Raw genomic sequence first — 22,195 nt, 5'->3', positions numbered from 1 at the left:
GGAATGGGATGTAGGATCTTACTTCACTGAGGCCTGGCTTAGGCTTGTGCTGCTGCAGAGGGGTTGTGTGGCATAAATGTTTTTCCTGACTTTCAGCTGAGAGAAATTCCTTCCAACTGATGTTGCTTTTTCATACAAACCACAGGGTACATGATCTTGAGTTGAACCCAGCCCTTTCGCTTTAAGGTGATTTGTGGCTGTTTCTTGGGTCTGAGCAAAGAATGGGGCTTGAACTTCTCCTTGCCCACAAGCAAGTGGCTGGTGAGTAACACTTGTGAGTAAGCCTCATCAGATGTCTGTGCAAAGGAACCTTTCCCCCACCCAGTCTGAAACATGTACAGAGTGATCCAAAGATCCTGTGGAAGCAGGCAGGCAGGAGGGCTCGAGCAAGCCTTGGCACCAGAGCTCACCTCTGACTGCAGGGAAGCTCTGACCGGAATCCGGACTCCTTGCCTCACCCTTGTTTCATTTCCAAATTTAAATGTGGGATAATGTTTATAGTAAATAGAGGTCACCTCCACGTCTGGGAAGCAATTTCATCTCTGTGCACTTCTGTGCTTTCAAGAGAGCTCAGTTTTAATAGCAAGTCTTTTATTTACAAGTGGTTGGAAGTGGGGGGGTTTAATAAATGAGTAATCAATGGGTAGCACCCAGCTTGCTGTTGGTAGTGTATCATTTTCCTGTCTGTAACGTGCTCAAGGAGCTCTATTGAGCATTTATGAACTCTGTGCATCACTCAGGAATCAGACTGTGCTGTGAAGTGCACTCGACTGCTGCAGACACTGCTGAGAGGGCAAAGACAAGAGCCCATGAATTAAAGGAAATCTCATTCCTGGGAATTGCATCAGGTCCTGGCTGGTTTAGGGTCACACTGTGGGACCACAGTGGGAAAAGGGGTCCTTCAGCCTCTCCCAGAAAGGGTGGGACAAACAGAAACTTCATCCTGGAAGTTTGCATGGCCATCCCTACAGTCTGGTACTTTTTGCTTGTGTTTCTAGAAATTTCCAGGCAGAACTGTTGTGAATAATAACTAAGCTGACACTGAAATCTGGTTGTGAGCTACTGAAGGAAGCTTTTTCCCTCTGTGCCAGAGGGTTGTGTGTTGAGCTCAGATACAGACAAATCCTTACCAGATCCCTCTGGAATAAACTTGGAGGGGCAGAGCTGTAGCAGAGGGAAGACTGTTTCCAGCTGAAAAGCTGATTGTAAAAACGATGCTAGAGTGGGAAGCAGCTCTCTTGCTGGGGTCAGGACCTTGCAGCTGCCTCCATGCTGTTTTCCCTTCAAAGTGAAGCTGCTCCCTTGCCCAGGGTTGCAGGAATCCTGTGTTCACCTGCTCCTCCTGCACCTGAGCTTTGGAGCAATGGCCAGCACAACTGGGCCAAGGGTTCCAGAGCTGAGAGGGGACACAGCCCCAGGCACAGCCAGCAGGGATGGGGAGGGCTGGGAGCTCTCCTGTCATCTCCTTTTGCTCTGCCCTGGGCCCTGGGAAGGGGAGCTGATGACAGGTCAGGCCTTTCACCTGGCTCCTGCTCACGTTCCTTCCTGCAGGCCATGTGGAGCTCAGCTCCTGCATTTGTGTGCCCTTGGGAGAGGCAGATTTCCTTTGCAGAGCTCTCCTGGCCCTCAGCACATCACTAAGTCTTTCCACAGCTGCCCACCTCAGTTCCCCCACGCCGGGAATTCTGCAGGATCACTCAGCTCGTGCCTCTCTCACCCCTCCCGAAGGGATGCTGAGCCTGAGGTCTGCCCATTACCTGTAAAAGAGATCAAAGAAAGCTCCTGGTTACAAAAGTAGATTCCTGCTTAGTGGCTTCTGGCCTTTCCCATTTCTGGGACTGCTGTTCATTTCTGTTTGTGATTTTGAGCGAGTCTGGACAATTTTGGCAGGTTTGGTGTCAGGAGTTTCTAATCTGGAGTTGTCTGAAAAAAAAAAAAAAAAAAAAAAAGGATCTGGATGTATTTTTGCCTTTCCATGACTGAAAGCTGCTGTAAGTCCCAGAAAGGCTTTTCCAATGTTAAATAACATTTTGTGGCTTCTGTCCTGAGGCATATTTAAAAGGCTTGGTTTTCCTGAGGTGGATAATAAGGTGAAAATTGTCTCTTATTATAATTTCTCAAGTCTAGCTCTCCTCCCAGTTAGCACCAGAACAGTCCTCCCTGCTCCTGAGCATTAAATTCAACTGCTGAGGCTTGTTAAAAACTCCAGCTTTAGCTTCCTGCTTAAACTGTAATTTTAGATCCTCAGTGGGTGTAAATAGACACAAATACACAAAGCAGCTCTGCTGAGTGACATTCCCTGGCAATAAAGCTCAAACATTTAATTCCTTCTCTTCACCTCTGGTGCTTGTTTCAGTCACACACACAGACTGGGACACTGGGAAGGATTTTGGAACTTAACCTCCTGCAAAAACCTATAGCTCTTCTTCTTCTGTGGAAGCTGACCTGTAGGTTTACTGGTTAAATCCAGATATGAAATAATGGGAACTTTGAGCAGACCTTCAATGTCATTTTACATCACAGTTTGCAAGAATACAAAAGTCTACAAACTAATGTGGTGACCCACCAGAAACTCCCACTGGGAGTTTGTCATTCCTTCTCCATGAATTTATGTGTACAGTGCTTAGAGGAGGATGCTTTTTCTCAGGGGGCTGGAGTTTTTCCTGGGGTTTTTATTTGGTTTTGGTTTTGGTTTTGGGGTTTTTTTAAGAGGAGAGTAATTATAACCAGCAAATGCTTTTGGAGTTAAAGGGGAAATCATCTTTGATAAGCCTGTCTAGAATGACTCAGTTCAGTGTTGGGGATATGTAGTGCAAAGCCATGGATATAGATGGGGTTTTCAGCCATTTCCCAAGGGATAACTGCTTCCCACATGGCCCTGAGAGCTCTTTCATCCCTCACCCTGGACAAGGGCCATGCTCAGCCCCTGGGGACGAGTGGGGGACACTGGAGTCTGTTAATCCACGTACACACTCACGTGTCAGTGCCCATGGGCATACCCACTTCAGCACAGAGCAAGGGTATTGTAAATGCAGGTGAACCCGGTGGAAGAAATGCTGATGTCTGACTCCAGTTCAGAAGGCTGAATGATTTCTTTATTATAACTATACTACAATACATTAATATACTATTTAAAGGAGATACTAAAACTACATACCTACTTTTTCTAACTACCATATCTAACAACTCCTGACCCTGAGAGTCCAGACACAGTGGATTGGATTGGCCATCAGGCTCAAACAATCCTCACCAGAATCCAATCAAGCAATCACCCCAGGTAAACAATTCTCCAAACACATTCCACATGGGAAAAACAAGGAGCAGAAATAGAAATTGTTTTCTCTTTCTTCTCTCTATGCTCCTCTATGAAAAATCCTGAGAGAGAAGAATGTGCCTGCCACACAAGGGAAGGGTGCAGCCATCATGGGATCAGCAGGGCATATTGGCTCCATGTTCATGGGCACCATCCCGAGAGCTGATTCCCCTGCTCAGCTCCTGCAGAAGGGTTGGGCATTGCTCATCAAGCATTCTCATAGAGTCCCAGAGTGGTTTGGGTTGGAAGGGACATTAAAACTCAGCTCTGCCATGGGCAAGGACACCTTCCTCTATCCCACGTTGCTCCAAGCCCCATCCAGCCTGGCCTGGAACAATTCCAGGGATCCAGGGGCAGCCACAGCTTCTCTGGGCAACCTGTGCCAGGGCATCACCACCCTCAAAGGGAAGAATTCTTCCCCAATATCTGATCTAATCCTCCCAGTGGGGAGCCATTCCCCCTTACATTGTCACTCCAGGCCCTTGTAAGTTTTCTCTCTTCACGTTTCTTGTCAGCTCCTCAGGCACTGGAAGGCCACAATTAGGTCACCCCAAATCCTTCTCCAGCATGAAAAATCCCAATTCTCCCAGCCTTTCCGCAGAGCTGCTCCATCCCTCTGATCATCTTCATGGCTCTTCTGTGGACTCACTCCAACATGTCCATGTCTTTCCTGTGCTGGAGACCCCAGACCTTTGCCTCATTCCCCTGGAGCTCTGTCTTTAGCAGCCCTGTGCAGCCCCCAGCCACTGCAGCCAATACGTGCACAAAGCAGCTGGTCAGAATGTTTGGTCAAGGCTTTGCTTTTCTCCTCCCCTGTGAAAACCGGCTTTTAAATAAACTACTTCCCATGGAGAAATTTCCTTTTGCATGGACATTCCTGGAGGAGGAGGGGATGCCCAAAAAGTTGAATTGTCTGTGGAGGATACAAACATCTGATGGTGCTTAAATAGAGGGAAATGACCCCAAACACATCCATTTTCACTGAATTTGAGTGCCTGGGTGTGTTTTCTCACAGCAGCACTGTATGATTCACCTTAAGTGGTTTCTATGACTGATAAGTCCTTTCCTAGGGGCCTGCTCTGCACTGGCTGCTCAGGACATGAATTCCCAGCCTTGTCATCCCTACCCCTTCCCAACCCTTAAATCCCTCTTGGAGCAGAGTCTGAGGGGATTGTCCACATCGGGCTGGACTTATAGGAAGCAAGCAAGAAAGGAGGGGGGATATTTTCACATTCCTTTGAAACATACGTTTGGAAAATTTCCCCAGGAAAGAAAAGTGCTTACGCAGCTTTAGTTACTGTACATGTGCTTTGGATTGTGTGAAACCCTATCTGCTTTTCCTCAGCAGAGTCCTGATCCCCACAGGAGAGAGGCAGAGCCAGCACTGGTGACTTGTTGCAGATCTCCTTCCAGATTCCACGGGCAAGGAGTGCCCCCACCAGCTGCCTCTGCCGGCTCAGGTGGGTGGGAGGAAGAGGAGGAGGTGTTCCTTCTTGGGCTCAGGCCCAAAGAACTTCTGAAAGCAAAATATCTGAGATACAAAGACTTTGCCAGGAAAGATGGATGTGGATTCAAATGCCTCAGATATTTTATCAGGAGGTGATTCTGAAGTGTTCTCCTACTCCACATCTTGATTCTGCTTGTGCAGTTGGATAATCCCTGTCTGGGGCAGAGCATGCTTGGGATGAAAACCCCAGGACAAAGCCCCCTAACAGCTCAGCTAAACTGCAGGGCAGAGAAGGACTGATCAAATGCTCAGAGCTTGATGTGATTAGTCTCAAGTCCTCAGTTCAGATTGCATCCCCTGTGCTGAATTTTCTGGGGCTAAATGCTCAGACAGCTTCCCTTGCCTTTCCTGGAGACGAGGGGATTCCCTCCTCCTCTATGCACATGTGTGTTTCCAAAGAGTCTGGGGGAAGAAACGGTTGTGGGAATGTGTGTGGGCAGCCACACTGGAGAAAACAGACAAAATGACACCTTTTAGTCACTCCTGACAGGATCCAAGGGGGAAGTCACCTGTGAGAGGACAAAAATCCCTTGCTGCTGTAATGGAAACGTGGTGCTGGAGAGAGTAGGAGGCTGCTTCCAGGAGATGACTGGGCTGACATTGGTTTCCACTGCTGCTGCCCATGGAAATGTGTGTCCCCACAGGGGCTCGGCATGTATGTGAGGAGGAGGAGGAGAGGAGACAGTGCCTTGAGAGGGGGAAAGGCAGGGGGAGCATTGGGAATGTGAATATCACAAAAACAAATCTGTTCATAATTACAGCCCGGCAGTGCTGCTGGCAGTCACTGCTTTTGGGGCTGGATCCTCTTCCTAAACAGACATCTCAGCTCTCCTAGACTCATCTTGGATGAAAACTGGGCAGGATTGGCTAGAACAGCAACCTGGGGGTAGCTTCCAGTCTCCTGAATCAGCATTTTGAAAGCCAGACGTGCTGAGTTACCCCCCTTTCCTCCCCCCAGGCCTGTGTGTATATAGACAGCCATAAAACACACATATAGCTCTGTGTTAGTACACACTCCTGCCTCTGGGAAATGTCAGCCAAGATATTATTCAAAGATTGCTCAGCCTGCTTCAAATGCTGCTAGGCTTCAGAAATTACACCCCACTCCAAGAATGGGCAAGAACTGACACAAGGCAGCAACAACCAAAAATTTCCCAGCTGTTGTGTCTGGCCTTTTCAAAACAGGAATTTCTTGGTACAGAGCCTGAAACCTTACTCTTTCCATTTGACATTGCTGGAGGGAGGGCACCAGCACTAAAAGGATGTATGAGAAAGGATTTGTTGTCAGCAAGGTGCTTGTAACAACAACATTTTTTTTTTTTTTTAAATACCTAACTATGGACAGGCATTAGGAGGATGGAAGTAACCCTGGCTTGGTCTGTTTTTCTTCCCAGGCCTGTCTGCATGGAGATCCACTTGCAAGGAACACATTGTGCTCCAGAGCCCAATGGCCCTACAACACCAGGGAAGACAGCTCCTAGCCCTTGGTGGGTAAATCAAGTTGGCTGCAGTCAGGGCCAAAGAAACACGATGCAGAACAGGATGATCTCAGGAGAGCCCCACAGGATAAGAAGGTATGATGTTCTCTTGGCCTGGTTTACCTGAGTTTTCTCTGGGGACATCAATTCTCAAAGGCTGGTAGAACAAACCCTGCAAAGGAGTGCAAGAATAGCCTGTGATTCCCTTGGCTGCTGTCAGAGTATGTGTAAATTATTCTTAGAAATTCAGAACTAGAATGGGAAGCAGGTTCACCAAGACCTGGATCAAGAGTGGAAGGTGTTCTGTTTTAAGTTCCTGGTGCACAGGAGCTGAGGCAGGTGGCATTCATATGAAAGCATCCTTAGCCAGGGCCACAGGAACTATCTGGAGCAGGGGATTGCAACTAGATGAGCTTTAAGGTCTCTTCAACACAAACCATTCTCTGATTCTACAAAGGAGCTTTAAAACACTCCACTGAGCCCCAGTCTGCCCTCCACAGGTCTTTAATACATGGCTTGATGAACTGAAGCTTCAAGTGAAGCACTCTTAAGCCCAAGATGCTCTTGCAGGGCTTGATTCCATGATACATCTCACCTTAAGATATAGAAGCTCACAGCTTTTAAACCACCACGTTTCTTCCAGCTCACATCATTACTGCAGCTGCTCCTGGGGCAGTCATAGTCCTTTGGCCTGGAAATTTTCCTTTTGTGGCCTGTGACGTTGTCTCTTGCTCAGAAGGTTGTTGGCTATGTGTCTTCAGGGGCATGAAGGACGCTGCACAGATTTATGTTAAAGCAAATCTGTGGCAGCTCCAAGCTTCCCTCCTTCCCCCAGACCATCCACATCTTCCCTCCATCTGACAGCACAAACTACTTCAGTGCAGACTTCTATTGTTCTCAGAGTGCTTTGATGGTAGAAACCAAATTTTGTGCTTGCAGTGCTGCAAACTCTGATTTATAGCTGTATTCTACATTTTATTATCGTGCCCCCAAAATCAGATCCATTCAGTCAGAACTCCATACATAAGGCTGGATATTGGGATCTGGGCATTGTGATGAAATTTTGAATAATCAGAATCTCAAACACTGAAAATCACACTGCCATTTGTTCTACCAACTGTTACTTTTAAAGGTTTCTTTCAGTATATAGATGCACAAAGAAATATCTGGTGCAAAACATGTAGACCTGGTGAACATTTCAGTATAAGTGTGAAAAATAGCCTAGATGGAAGTTTGGAAAGGACAAGTCGTGATGTCTCAGGGCTTTAGCAACGATCAGTTTGACTGTTTAGTAACAAATGCTGCAAACACAAAATCCTGAAAGAGAGAGTTGAGAAGTGCCTGGTGCTTATTTTGGCACGGGCAAATGTGGGTGTTTTGAGGAGCAGAGCACCTACAGCTCCTGTTGATCCCAGAAGAAGAACGCTGCTTCCAGGATTTGGACAACGTGTGATGGAAACGGTTAAATACAAACCATTCATCACATAAGTCAGCACCAAGCAAATGATCTCATATTTATTTATGTCCCCAGCCAAATTTGTACTCATTTCCTCTGTGAACAGCAATAAATTGTCTCAGCTAGAGGCTTCAGCATCCAGTTTTAAGCAACATGATACCCACAATCTCCACAGTGTTGCTTGTAGTCTGGAGAGGTCATGACTTGTGCAGCAGAGGGGACAGGGAGCGCCGCCGCGGTGGCCTCTGCACCCCCCTTTTCAGCTCCACCTTTTCCCAAGGGCCAGTGGAGGCTCAGGACCACCAGTCTCTGCCTCCTCACACATCTCAGGAGCCCATGTTCGTGCCAAGTTTCTCAAGTTGTCAAACCCTGTGAGCATCTCTCTGGCCAGCCCTTCAGCTTTGCTCTTACAGAGGCCTGGGGTCATCGTTACATCAGTGAAGTTGACCTGTAAGTGAAATATAAACATCTGATCCATAAATAGCAGTACCAATTTAATCATTTGGCCCAAGCTCTTAGCAAATCCATGGAATTAATACAGTGCCTTTAGTCAAGGCTTACAATCAACTCCATGTTACCATGACTTTGTTTCTGCCCATAATGTGAGCAGTGCCCAGTCCTGATTTCTTATTTAGCTGTCCAAGAATTCATCATGGAGCTGGGAAGGAAGATTCACTAGAATATCCAATTCTAAGAGCAGTTGTTTTGTATTTTCAAGTTAATCAGCATTTCCTGTAACTGCTAGGGCTGTCACAGTTGGTAAAATCATAATTATATTTATATTCCATTATGTTTTATTTAAATTAACTTTTTCTTTTCCAGTCTAAATGAAATTTCTATGTTACTTTTCTGATGCAGCCCTGTGGTTTCTAAACTGAGGCCCACAAAACCCCGCAGGGTGACTGACCCAGAGCTGATCCATGGGTTGCACCAGGCTGCAGATTCAAAGAGCCCCCCATGAGCTGAAATGTTTTTTGTCCCATTGCCACAGGGCTTGGCATGTTAGATGTGTACCCCAGCTCATGTGATGGGCCCTGCTGCTGCTTCATAGTTCCACACACACCAAAATTAAAGCAGATTTGGCAACAGCTTACCCAGCGTCCTCAGAGGGATACAGCTTTGTCTGTGTTTTCCAAAGAATTAACACTAAGGCATGGCCCTGGAGAAAGAAGTATTTAATTGGTTCAGAAAGAGCTAAAACCTGCTCCCAGAGCAATCAAAGGAGGTTTGGCCATTGTTTTATGAAGTTGGAAGAGACTCAGAGCATCCCACGATGGCTGCTTTGGGCTGTGGAACTTATGATTATGGTTTCTCTTGCTGGTTTTGGAGTTGCAGCTTGCTCCAGGTGCATAACATTCAAAATGTTGTGGCTTTGGTGTGTGAAATAGAGACAGACTGGGGAAACGGAGGGGGATGGGATGGGATGGGATGGGATGGGATGGGATGGGATGGGATGGGATGGGGATTTCAGGTGCAATTCCAGCCCATGAGGTGGAAGGGATGTGTCATACCTCTCACTTCCCTCACTGTGGAGCAAATCTAAAATTCTGGAAAGATCTTCTCTCTATAAAATGACTTGTACTTTGTACTGAAGGACTTTATGGTGGGAGCAGCGATGCTTTTGTTGGTGCCAACCCAACTGAGAGCCTGAGATAAACATTCTTCCCTGTAGAGCTGCAGGTGTGTCAGAAGAGCAGTTGTGTGGTAACAAGAATAATTTTTTACAAGGAAGGAGTTGTCACAGAGTGCTTTCAGGAGCAGAGTCTGTCTGTGTGTGCACCCATCTGTACAAATTTCTTTTAGATATGTGTCCATTCATGTGTTTCACTAGAAGTACTCAGGTAACACTTTCCAACAGTGTGAGAGTCCAAAGGATGTTGTAATAAACCACCCTGGCTGGAACTGGCTGTTTTGGGAAGCTAGACTATGAAATTTGTAAGACTATTCCCATTCCCTATGCAAATTAGACTTTTCTGTATATAAAAGGAATATTTATGTGCAAAAAGAGAGATGAAATTTAAGGAGTTCAGGGGAGAGTCATTGTCATTAAACAATTCATGAAATGAAGGACAGCAATTTGCCCCATCCCTGGAAGTGGTCAAGGCTAATTTGGACAGGGCTTGGAGCAACCTGCTCTAGTGGAAGGTGTCCTTGTCTATGGCAGGGCTTGGAATGAGATGAGCTTTAAGGTCCCTTCCAACACAAACCATTCTGTGATTCTATGAGAAATGAAAACCAGGAATTCTCCCCAAGTCAGCAGCTCTATCAAAACCTACTTTCCCCCATGGTAGAGGAGAGGTGTGAGGTTCAGTGTGCAAACAGAAGGAGAGGTATCTTATCTCCAGATGTGTGGGGAGCTTGCTGAAAGGACTGAACCTGGGTCTCCCAAACTCCAAGATCCAACTCAAATCACCAGATAGCTCCTGCCCTCTTCCCCTGCTGCCACTGATCCGGAAAAAGCTGTGGCCATAATCTGGTGCTAAATCTCTTCAGATCAAATAGCTTTGCTCTTAACAAAATAATCCTATAGAATGACTTGGCTCTCAGCTGAGAGCAAGAGGAAGATCTGGGCAGTGTACTGCAGTCAGGGCACGGCACCAGGAAATTAGGCTTTATTATGTGTGCTCTGGCAGCGGAGCGCACACAGAAGTGATGTTTATGGCACGTGCACCACCGTTCCATCTCTTACTTCTTATTCCTTTGCCCATCACAGGATGGCTGGGGAGTTTTATTAGGGAGAATGAGGGTCATTCCTTACTGCTGAACAAAGAAAAAGCTGGCTGTGAAGTTTTCTTCCTTTCTGTTTTTAAGCTGCCAGACGAGCTCCCTGCTCTGCCCTGCCCATCTCCATTCATCTCTAGAATGAGCATGGCAGGCAGGGCAGGAGCCAGGGGTATCAAGCGTAGGTTCATCACAAAAAGAGCTCCAACCCCTGGCACCCTCTTCCCTCTGCTGCTGCCAGTCATGAGGCCAGGACCACCATCGTGCCTCGTGTTTGGAGCTCAGATCTGTGCAGCACCACTGCTGCCTAGGCTCCAGAGAAAGGGACAGCAGAGCCCCTTGCAGACCAGCTTGTGTTCCAAATGTTAATAACACTGTGGATTACCCATCTGGCTTCTAAAAACTACATTATTGTGATTTTTTTCCCCAGCTTTAGGAACCCGGTAGTGGTAACTTCTGAAGCCGTGTCTTCAGTTCCTTTCTAATTTAAAGATTAGATACCAGACGATAAGTCAAGAGGTTTGGTGTCTGGCCTTTAGCTGTACTGTAAATCTTTTTCCATTTCTCCTGGCCAAATCTGGGGAAAAAAAAAAAAAGTTGGAGTCATGACCCAAAGCAAAAATCCCTAACTGCTGTCAAGTTGCTGGAATATTTCTTTACCTCAGGGAAACTCTGTTATGTTGGTGAGTTCCTGGGTTTTATTTCATGGTATCATAGTACTGATAGTCAGAGGACCTGTCTCTAAGGATGTGTTCTCAAAAAATATTTCTGATTTTCAGCTGTTAACAGTAGTAGAGCTTAAAGAACCCTCAGTTACATTGCATTGGTGTTTGTGAAGTATTTTGCTGAGCATGGCCAAAAGAAGGTCCAGAAAGGTCAGACTGGTATTTCACAGTAAAAAATTATTCCTGAGAGGCTTTTCAGGAGAAAATGAAGAGATGCTTTGAATATGTGAAGGTCCCACCCAGAGAGATCCATATTTCAGACATAGTGCATTTATCCAATAAAGCAAAATACACCTCTCCTTAACTCCAGAGCTGCAAATGACACATTTTTAATTGGAGCCCCCGGAACAAGGAGGTTCATTCCCACTCATTTAACACTTCTCAGGCTCTGTGTGAGCTTGAACTTGCAGTTCATTCAACATAATAATGTTAAGCACTGTTGAAGCCACCAGGTTTCACTCCAATGGATTTCCTATCAAAAGTATTTATTTTAAAGGATCTCTGTTCCCAAATGCACAGTTGTTTAAAATTTCCGGAAAAGGTTTGTCTAGGCTTGTTCAGAACTGGACTTCTGCTCACTCACAAGGTTCATGAACCTTCACAACTCTCTAGGTGAACTTCGCCTGACTTTCCCATGTAAAACCAAATCCCAGTCTGGGTCAGTCTCATTCGGTTTCATGTTTCACTACAGACATTTTTATACAGCTCAAGTTTTAAAGACCCAAGCGTGGGATAAATGCAGAGCTCCCATAAACACAGGCAAGAGCCATGACTGTACTTGTGCCTCCCATTTGTTGTGTCTGATGCTGTTTTCCTGTAGCAAAATCCTGGAGTAACTGTGATGTGAGTTAGTAGCAAAGCAGAAAGAGAAGGGGAGTGTTTATTGCTCATATGTTAAAATAATTCCACCAAAATTTGATTCACTCCAAACCTCTGTTTGGTCTAAGGCAAGTTTGCAGAGGTACCAAAATATTGAAGAAGGCAGCTCAGTTTGTTCTGAAATGACCACAAAAGGGCAAAGACATTGTCTAGAAGTATACACTATAATGCAGATAGAAAGCCTGCCAAAAAGTCTGAACTAGATAATTCTGGCATGCTTTTTCCCCGTAAGAGCCCAGAGAGGCAGTGCTTTCTGTCCAGGAGCAGGAGGCAGCCCTCAGAGGAGGATGCTCAAATGGGGACAGATGAATCAGGGCTCTGCAGGCTGTGCTGCTGCAGGTCCTGTCCCTTGAAGTGACAAGCAGAGGAAGGGAGGACAAGTGGGGTTGGTAAGAAATGATGTGATGGCAGTGTCAGTGATGGTGGAATGTCAGGCTGGCCTGTGGTACAGCAGGGCTGGGTGTGCTGGTCCAGCAGAGGCTGCATCAGCACTTGGTTTAGCTTATACACCAATTTATGTTCAGCCCTTTGGACTGAGGCTGATTTTCTAGGAGTTAACCTGGCAGCAGTTCTTTCAGCTTGTGTCTAGTTCAAGAGTGTTTTAACCTGTCACCCCTGCAGCCTCAGACCCAGCTTATCCTACCACGTCAGCGTTTTCTCATAATGACTGAGGTTGTAAGTCTGAAATCCAGGCCCTACATCAAAGACAAGGATTTGTGCACAGCTCCCCCATCCTTGGAAAACACTTGTACCCTCTGCCCATCCTGTACTGTCCTTGGGCTGAAAGTTCTTTGGTGCCTGGAGAGCTGGGGGTGTTCACCTGGAGAAGAGAAGGCTCTGAGGACACCTTAGAGCCCTTCCAGTGCCTAAAGGAGCTGTAGAGAGATTTTTGACAAGTGGCTGGAGTGACAGGAAAAGTGGAACGTCTTCTCACTGCCACAGGGCAGGGTTAGATGGGATATTGGGGAAGAATTCTTCCCTGTGAGGATGCTGAGGCACAGGGTGCCCAGAGAAGCTGTGGCTGCCCTTGGATCCCTGGAAGTGTCCAAGGCCAGGTTGGACAGGGCTTGGAGCACCCTGGGGTAGTGGAAGGTGTCCCTGGCCATGGCAGGGGGTGGAACAAGATGGGCTTTAAGGTTCCTTCCAGCCCAGAGCATTCTGTGATTCCATGATATTTCAGCTACTCTGAATATGAGCACCACATGAGCCAGGGGCAGTGATTTACAACTGGAGAAACAGAATTGTCCTAGCAAATTGTTTATTGCCTGTCAGAAAGCTGGAATAAATGTGTCTTCTTCATCCAGTTCCGTTGTGAAGTAAAACTCACTAGCTTAAACCCCCATTTTGGGATGTGTCTGCAGCCAGCTTGCCTGCTGGGTGATGGCTCATTAAGCCATGAAACCTTGATCAGACCAAGCCAAGAGAACCAATAGCAATGACTTGCTGAAAGAGTTGCTGCTCTCCCAGGAGCTCTGCTGTTGCTTAGATAGGAAACTACCGGTCCACTTCTGTGGTGTGAAGCCTCTTGCTTGAACCAGTCTCTGTGCTGGAAGTTTGGAGTGTGGTAAATATGTCACCAGTTCCTAAAACACCTCCTGGGACCCACAGACCAGGAATCCTGATACGTCTGTCAGACAGGCTGGCAGACATGTTAGAATTAGTAGGCATTTGGTAAAAACTGATAGACTGGGGAGGAGCTAGTCTGGCATTTGTAGGGAGAAATCACACTTCACAAATCTGTAACAACTATTTGAAGTGTCAAACAACCCTTAGCTAAGGCTGACAGAGTCAGTAGGCTTTTAAAAAGCCCCCTCCTCAGGAGGGAAAGATTTTTCATCAATTACAAATGTATAATAATAAGCAAACAAAGGACAGGAGGAAACACTTCGATTTTACAGACAAGTGTTTTCCAAACATTCAGGAGGATTATCTAGAGCTAAAGCTGACTGCAAAGAGATGCAGAAGGATGTCTTGGTACTGAGGGGTATTTGGGAAAATGGCAGATGAGATTGGATTTTGTCAAGTGCAAGGTGAAGCACGTAGCAGAAAGGGAGCCCAGCCACAAGCACACCCAGTTATCACTGCTCCAGAGAGTTTACTGTGGATCAGCCTGTACAAACATCAGCTTAATGCTCACCAGAGACCAAAAGGCAGGACTTATCACAGACAAATAGTGAACAGCACAGAAAGCACTCTGTGTGATTAAATAAATCCCTGGGGTCGGGATTCTGTGTGCAGTCCTATTCATCTTCCTCAAGAAGGCTATAGAAAGCTATGGAGGAGGAAAACAAGTAAAGGAATGACTGCCCTGAGGGGATATGAGAGAGGGCTTTCAGTCACACACAGCATGGAGGAGATAACACCAAAACCCCTTGTCAGAGACTGAAAATGGAAGAGGATTCAGGTTTGGGAGGAGTCATTCATCCATGCTGCTGGCAGTCCCTGACCTGCTGCAAGGTGGCTGCAAGGAGAAGGACAGGGAGGGAGGGATCCCCTGCAGGCTCCCCTCTTCCTACCTAAGGTCACTGGCTTTGGTGGACCTTCAATTTGACCTCCAGAGGACCTGTTCCCATGATACTTCCTATCCTCTGCCATATTTTTAGCTGCCATCAGGGTCCATTCAAATCTCTCTTCTAGCTGAAGACCTGACTGGCTTGGCCTGCTACAGCAGCACCTCCTAAAGAGGACCCTCCCTTTTTCCAGCACAAATTGCCCTTGGTCCTTCTTAGTCAGAGCCATTTGTGTGTTAGAAAAGTCACTTTAAGCCAAAGGGGCATTTTGTATGGAAATGCCTTTGGGAATCAGCAAGCAACCTGTGCTAAAAGGCAGGTGGTGAGAAGCTAAGGGCACTGCTGCCTTTTTGTGCACAGCTACAGGATGAAAGAGACTACCCTGGAGCAGGGTATACTCCTTATAGAACCTGGACTGGTTTATAAATCAATCCACATCTTGGCTGGAATCACCTTTTCTTGTCAATGAGTTTTGGGTTCATTTAAATCTGGGCCCAGCCAGTACTTTTGATTTATGAAACAAAAGCTGGGTAAGGTTATCTACCCTTGTTCTCAGGCCAGCAGTTTAAACTCCCATCAGAGATCCTAGTGGGGAACTCTTCCTGAGAAATCCTAAAATCTGGTGATGGATGAACATATGCCATGAACTGAGGATGGTTGTTTGTAGAGCAGTGAGTGAAATGTCTTTTGTGACCAATCTCACGGTGAAAGTCCATCAAGGCAAGCAGGAGATACTGAAAGAAGATCTGGCCACATAGAAGAGTATTTGATGATGAGGAAGAGGTTTTTGGCTGTAATGGGGTGGGAATACTAATGAAGCACAGTACCAGAGGAGAGAACTGTCTTTCTGCAAGGATTCCAGCTATTTTTGTAGTGTGTCACCCACATCAGTGTTCACAGCATCTCAGCTGTGTCCTTGCAGACCTCCAAAATGTGCCACATAGAACCCAGAGATTTTTTTTCTAGTCCTTTTAAAAGAGTTGTTTGCCTTTTCCAAAGAAAAATTTATACATTAATTTCATTTCATTTTCATTCATGAAATCCAAGGTTAAATGGCCAGGAAGCCTCATCTCCAGCAAGCAGGTGCTTCAAGGCAGCAGAGGAAAATGTCCCAAACGATGAGCTAAGCTGGAGCACTGAGGCTGCACGGAGGAAGGTATCCAGTGATTGTTGGAGAACAACTTGTCTTGGTCACTGCCCAGGATGATTGCATGCTCAAGTTATTGCTCTTCCCAGATATGCAGCACGCACAGCCAGTCCGTGGCCAAAATCAATTAGGGGCGATCACATCACACCACAGAAGGCACACACACTGTCAGCCTTCACTGAGGAACAGAGCTGCTGATTAGCTCATGGAAGGTTTAGCAGGGAGAGCAGCGGGTGAAGAGTTCATGACAGATTATTTATGCATCGGATTTCCTCCCGTTCGCTCTGTTTGCAAATTGACCCTGACTTTCCCCAGTCCTTTCATAGCTCACAACTACTTGGTGATTGATTTTGGTGGCACAGCTCATTTGAGAAGGCTCCATTTCTGAGCTGGTTTTTTTAATGACTCTTAACTCCTCCACCCCAAGGTTTCAAAGGGTCCTGTGCCATGATGGAGATGTTTAAGGAAGCAGAATGATTAAATACAGAAGGACCCAGCAGCCAAATGGCAAGAGCAGAACCACTCTACTGCTTTCTTTTGAGCCCCAGTGCTTTCACCCCTGAACTGGGCACCCACAGCCCAAAACAATCCCCCAAGTGCCTTCCCACTGACCCCTATAGGTTTTGGGTCAAGGCTGGACCTCCTCACGGTGACACCACAACCTGCTTTCATACAAATGGGTGCTGAAGTCAGGGCCCCAGGTCTGAAAGCACTGGGGTCAAAACCCATTTCAGTCAGGAGAAATAGAGCAGAAAATTCTTTGGCCCTACTCAGAGATGAGGGAGAAGAGAGGATGAGCTGGGCAGGAGCCCACATGTGCTTGAACAGAAAGCTCTGATGTTTCACAGACGTGGGGAGGAATCCTCCGAGACGTGCAAGGCACAGCCTGGGCTGGGTGAGCTGCTCCAGCTCCTGCCTCAGAGTAAAGAATGAGAATATTCTTTATTCTCTTGCCTGAGAATTCCATGCGTTCATGCAGAAGGGACAGAAAAACACGCCCTTTACCCTAAAGCCTGCCTGGGTTATCACTCATGATAATGTCACCAAATCCTCTGAAATCAGGATAAATAAAACCTTCTAACGCTGACTTTGTGGTGTTAGTGAGTCAGGCATTACTTTATTCTTGGCCAAGGTTTGTGTGTGCGGCCAACAAAATTCTGGCCTCCACACAAACACTGATACAAAACTTTTCCACTTATTTATACATTTTTGGCAAACAAAGAAATTAATGTTCATTGGTCTAAAATTACATCATTCATTAATTAGTATTCTGTCCTCTATTGGTTATTGATTTTTCACTGTTCATGCTAATTACTCCATATTTTTAGTATGTTTTTCCTCCAGCAGGGACTTTCCAGCACACATATAGTGAGTCTTTATTAATATTTTCTTTATCTTCTGGTTTCTGCAACATGTCCTTGTGGTCCATAATTCTGCACTCCTTGTATCCAGTTTCAACAACACACCTCTCTTCTCCCAGGCTTTGTTCATTGAAGCATATCAGAGTTAGTTTATCAAAACTCAAAGTTTCAGTAGTTTTCCCCAAGCTCCAGAAGTAGCTTATGACAACTTTGCTAAATGCTGACTGAGAGTAATTTAAGACTAACACACTATTTTTAATTATTATAGACTGGTTATTAATAATTAAAACAATTACTTTAAAAGTTCATTAAAGCCATTAACTAAAATTATTTAGAAGTTCTGTTGTTTCTAACAATAACGCCTTCTTGGCAGCGCTGAGTGACACCTGGGACAAAGCAGCTCCAAGGCTCCTGGCAGGGGTAGAGTGGCAGCTTCTCTTGGTGCTCCAGGGAAATTACAGACTAGACATGGCCACCTTTGTAGAGTGTCACAGTTGGGAGTCATTTTGATGAAAGTCTGGTTGCATCTGAAGAGCTCTAACTATCCCTGTGATGTGAAGGAGCAGCACACTGCCTGCAGCATGAAGGGAGTTCAGGCCACCCTGACCCCAGCCCTGACTGCCCAAAAATTGTCCATCTCCATAGACAATGTGTCTGTGATTGCCCTGACCCGGCCCTGAAGGCAGGGAGGGGCTGGAGACAGTCCTGAGGAAGCAAATTGCCAAACACAACCCACCTGAGATGTTTTCTGAGGAGGTCTGGGGGAGCAGGAATGTGTTTGAGGACATCTGCCTGGCTGCTAACTGGGGAGTTGATTCAGCTGTGTTGGGACCAGCATTCCCCAACACCTCTGCTCCACCAGCACTTAGGCAGCTCTTCTGAGAGGGTGAGCCACCCTCTAATCCTTGCATCCTGCCTGTTCCCAGGAGCAGAGGGAGGAAATAACTGTCCCCAGTGGCACAGCTGTGAGCAACAGCATGGGGATTACTGAGCTGTTCTGGGAGCTTCCATTTATAGCAGGTATTCATCATTTTTCAGTGTTGGTTTTCCTTCTGTTGATAAGCAGGTGCTTTTAGCTTTTCCTGCCACCCTTCTTGCAGAGGTCTGCCAGTCTTTAATCTGACACTGAATTGTTGGTAACCAAGTGGCCAGTGTCCTACTTGGACTTTTGGGTGGTACAGTGAGGCTGCTAAGGATGAAGGACTGGAAACTGTAATTTTACTGTAAGAAAAAAGCCTTTTTGGTAGGTTGTGTGAGATCTCAGAGGTGTTTGCTGGGCTAAGGGGTCTTGGGGCACCTAGACCTGACCCCTCAGAGGGTTTGAGTGGTGAGAGTGAGGTGTTCCCACCACTTTTGGGGCTCTGAGGGTGCCTCTTTCAGCCTCCCAGGGAGGCAGAGCTGCTGTGTGGCTGGGGATGGTGCAGCTCTCCCAGTTCCTCTGTAGGCATGGAGTGGTGTGTGAGTGCCAAGGAAGTGGAGTAAACACCAGTAAAAGGGGCTGGCTGCTGTGGGAGTTGGGAACCATAGCCAGCCCCTGGGAGATGGCAATGTTTTCCAAAAGGGAAAGTTTTCAGCAGGATTTAAGAGCAAATAAAAGGTGCCCTTGAGGACTCACAAATCCTACAGAGCTGCAAGGTCAGGGAGAGAGAAAAGCAAGTTCTTGTATATTGTGGTGATAAATCAGATATAGGGAGGTGGAAGAAGTTGCTCATACTGGCAAGCTCCTCAAGGGCAAAGATTGCCCAAGCTCTCCTTAAAATATAAATAAGTTGTGGGTTTTCTTGGTGGATTTTTTAAAAGCATCCCAGCTGTTTTTGCAGGGAGTTCCTCTGTCAGGAAGTAATGAGATCTTGCTGCCTGATTGATAAAACACACACAGTAAAGAGGTTTCATCTGTTGTGGTCTTCAGGGCATCACTGTGCTCTGCAATATATATATATTAAAAAAAAAAAAAAATTACTCTGCTGACTCATGCTGGAAACTGCAGCCCTCTTGGCAATCCCCTTCTTCTCCACCCTCCACCCCTGGCATTATTTCCCTTTACAGCCATTTCCCAATTTTAAAATTTTTTTTTCTTTTTTTTTTTTTTTAATCAAATTACATCCAAAAGAGTATAGCTTGTGGAAGGCAGTGTTTGGTCTCCTCTAATCCTATTGGGAACAGATGGAAGACTACAGAAGAATCATGCCTGGAAAAAAACCCTCCAATATCTCTAGCTGCCCATGTTCTGTTGTACTGCAGACTCATCTAACCATGTGCAAGGCAGACCTGAATTATTCTCTCTAATTACTCTTGTAAAGGGACTTGAAAAGAGTTCGGGTGAGAACTGTGAATGTTTCAAAGCTACTTCTATTTCAAAGCGTTCTGGAAAACAATACAACTTAAAACATTCAATTGCTATTTTTCCTAAACAATACTATTTTGGAGTGGTTCTTTTTCCTATTGAACTGATGTTTTTACTTGGGATTTGTTTGCAAGATGAAGGCTAATCTGTTCTAAGAGTTGCCAAATCAAGGCCTCTGATATTTTTTCCCTTTGGAAGATTCTTTTTCCCCTTTTTTCTGTGTTCTCAGTGCGAGCTAATGTGGAAAGTGCTCTGAGCATCTTTGGAACGTGGTTTGCTCAGAGGAGAAAAGACTTTCAGAACCAAGTTGTGTTTCCAGTGTCCTCGCATCCATCATCTCTTTTCAGCCTGGTCTTCCATGTCTGTTCTAGTCATTGACTGCTGTTTCCAAAACAACAAGCCCCTTGGTGGTCAGGAATTCCTGGTCTGACTTGGTGGCCTCAGGCATCTCTGCTGGGAAGAAGTAGGGTGGGTGGGAGGGGACAGAGGATTTTTAATCCCACCAAACATTAATAATGCTAGAGGGTTTTTTCTTTTAAACATCTAGAAAACATGAGAAAAAAAAACCACAATAATACTTAACTTACCATTTTAAGAAGTGTGGGTAACAGGATAAGGGAGGGGATTCTGCCCCTCTACCCTGCTCAAGTGAGACCCCACCTACTGAGGGGCTTTTATTTTAACAGAAAAGCTGTGTCCTCAGTGATGCAGAGGAAGTCATGAAGAGTACAAATGCAAATTAGTTATACTAAGTTGTGTGATAAGGCTGAATAATCAATGTCTTTAAAGACTGGTGTTGCCAATAAAAATCCCTCATGTATTTTCTTCTAATAATGGCTGGAGGCTGTTCATTCTATTGCTTGCCCACTTGGCTGTTGTGAGTTTGTTCTCTTAGAATTGTGATGAGTCCATGAATTCAGCTGGAAAGAGGAAAGTGATGATCTCCACAGTATTTTGGGGAGTTAAGAACTAGTGTATCTACTGACACCCCTGTTGCAAGTGGTCACATGTGCTCTTTGGGGCTATAATTCCATTTCCTGAAATTTTCCCTTAATTAGGACCTGGAAATCACAGGATATTGAGGTAGGGGTTGTATTTCTTGTAGGATGCTCATTATAGACCAATTTGTCTCTCAGTGCAAGTAATGAGGGTGGGTGAGTTTAGAGAGGTTTGGGGAAGGCTTGTCAGGACTTCTTTTTTTCTTTTCTGTGGTAGTTGAGATTTGTGATGTTACATAGACCTATTTGGCTGCTGTCCCCATCTGGTTGTGCTTAGCTTGGTGACAAAATTCACATCCTGACAGAAGCAAGGAGGATTGGCAACAAGATTGACAGAAGCTGCACCCCCTACCTTGTCTCAGCAAGGCTTCTTGTGAGAAATGGGGAAGAAAACCAAAGTGGGCCAGAAGTGCAGTTTACAACCTGAGCTCCCATAAACTGATCAGCAGAGTTCTTCCAGCTCATACAGGTTTGGACAGCTGGGAATTCTGGCCCCACACCTCCCTTCTGGAGCAGCAGCAAGCAGCCCCTTCAGCTCTCCCTTGCCTGGGAAATGACACACTCGTTTTGTTTGAGGCGTTGCTTCTCCAGCCAAGGAGCAGCCTGAACTTGGGCTCCCTCTGCACCCAAACACCTCACAAGCATTTCAAGGGAAGGCAATTTATGGGACACTGAGAGACTACTGAAACACTTCTAAACCTTTTTAGGTCTTTCCTGGAGACAGAAGTGCAACAGGTCTTCCTCTATTTCCCCAAAACTTGGGTGCACCAAGCCCACGTGTGGGACTGGGTGAAGCTGTCACAGTCTCCTGGGAAAGTCACGATTTTTCCATGACCTGAAGCACTTTTCATCTCTCTGCTTGCTGGGTTGTGAGTGTTCTAGGGCAGGCACCATATTGTTTTGTTCTGTTTCTTACAATACTTGGCAAAGAGAAAGAGAAGGCTGTCTTGGCTCTTTACCAGGTCTCCAAAGTGCTAAAATATTACTAACCTTGTAATAAATCTCAAATTTTTATTATTGTCTCACACTCCACAGCTTATTTTGGCTCTGGGAATCTGCAAATTTGGACCAAAAAAATGTAAAAACTTGTCAAAGTGGAGCAAATGAGAGCACCCAGCTTCAGTCTCTTTAGCAAGACACAACTGTGAATCACTGCTCCTTGGGGAGAAGAACACAGGATTTCCTGGAACCAAATTCAGGACTTGACAGAGCTGTTTGATCTTCAACTGATGTTTTGTTTTTGTTTTCTAAGCAGCAATAACATCATTTTAAGCTATAAACAGACCATTTCCCCTTGTCCTTGAAGTGAGTCATTAATTAGTTAATAACATGAATTAATTACTGCCTATGAATAATTAAAGGAGCCATATTTGTTTTATCTACAATGTTCTTTCTAGTGGTTCATTTTTATTAACAGTCTCTCAATATCCAGTTTTCCTTGTCCCCTTCAGGGTCAAAAATTCTCCTTAAAGTCTGGTATAACACCTGTGCCTGGGACATAATGAAATGCAATCCTCAAGCTCACCCAGGCTGAGATATGCAAAATAATTACTCTTGGATGACAAAGAGAAGCCCTGAGGGCTGCGCTCACAAAAGGATGCCTTGTTTCTCTGGAAGGTTGGATCCCTGCCTGCCCTGCTCACCAGGAGCCACGCTGTTATCCTGGGCTGGGAATTGCAGTGCATTGCCTGAAACTTTTGACAACTGTTTGGTCAGATTTGGTGGCTAAATAAATGGTTTGTCTAATTAATTACTG

General features: G+C 45.7%; 1 protein-coding gene across 3 annotated transcripts in view; it reads left to right on the top strand.

The window, feature by feature from the left end:
* The window catches only part of LOC128810381 (putative methyltransferase DDB_G0268948), a 172,305-nt gene that overhangs the window by 99,349 nt on the left and 50,761 nt on the right, over positions 1-22,195 (top strand). For 2 of the 3 annotated variants that reach the window (XM_053983204.1, XM_053983201.1), the window contains exons 2-3: positions 4,662-4,773; positions 6,215-6,394. The gene's annotated coding sequence lies outside the window, so the exon portion shown is untranslated. The remainder of the gene's footprint in view (positions 1-4,661; positions 4,774-6,214; positions 6,395-22,195) is intronic. The other variant, XM_053983202.1, reaches the window with a different exon arrangement.

The sequence above is a fragment of the Vidua macroura genome, chromosome 7 (assembly GCF_024509145.1).
Source record: "Vidua macroura isolate BioBank_ID:100142 chromosome 7, ASM2450914v1, whole genome shotgun sequence".
Taxonomy (NCBI): Eukaryota; Metazoa; Chordata; class Aves; order Passeriformes; family Viduidae; genus Vidua; species Vidua macroura.
This window is presented reverse-complemented; position numbering and strand designations above follow the sequence as displayed.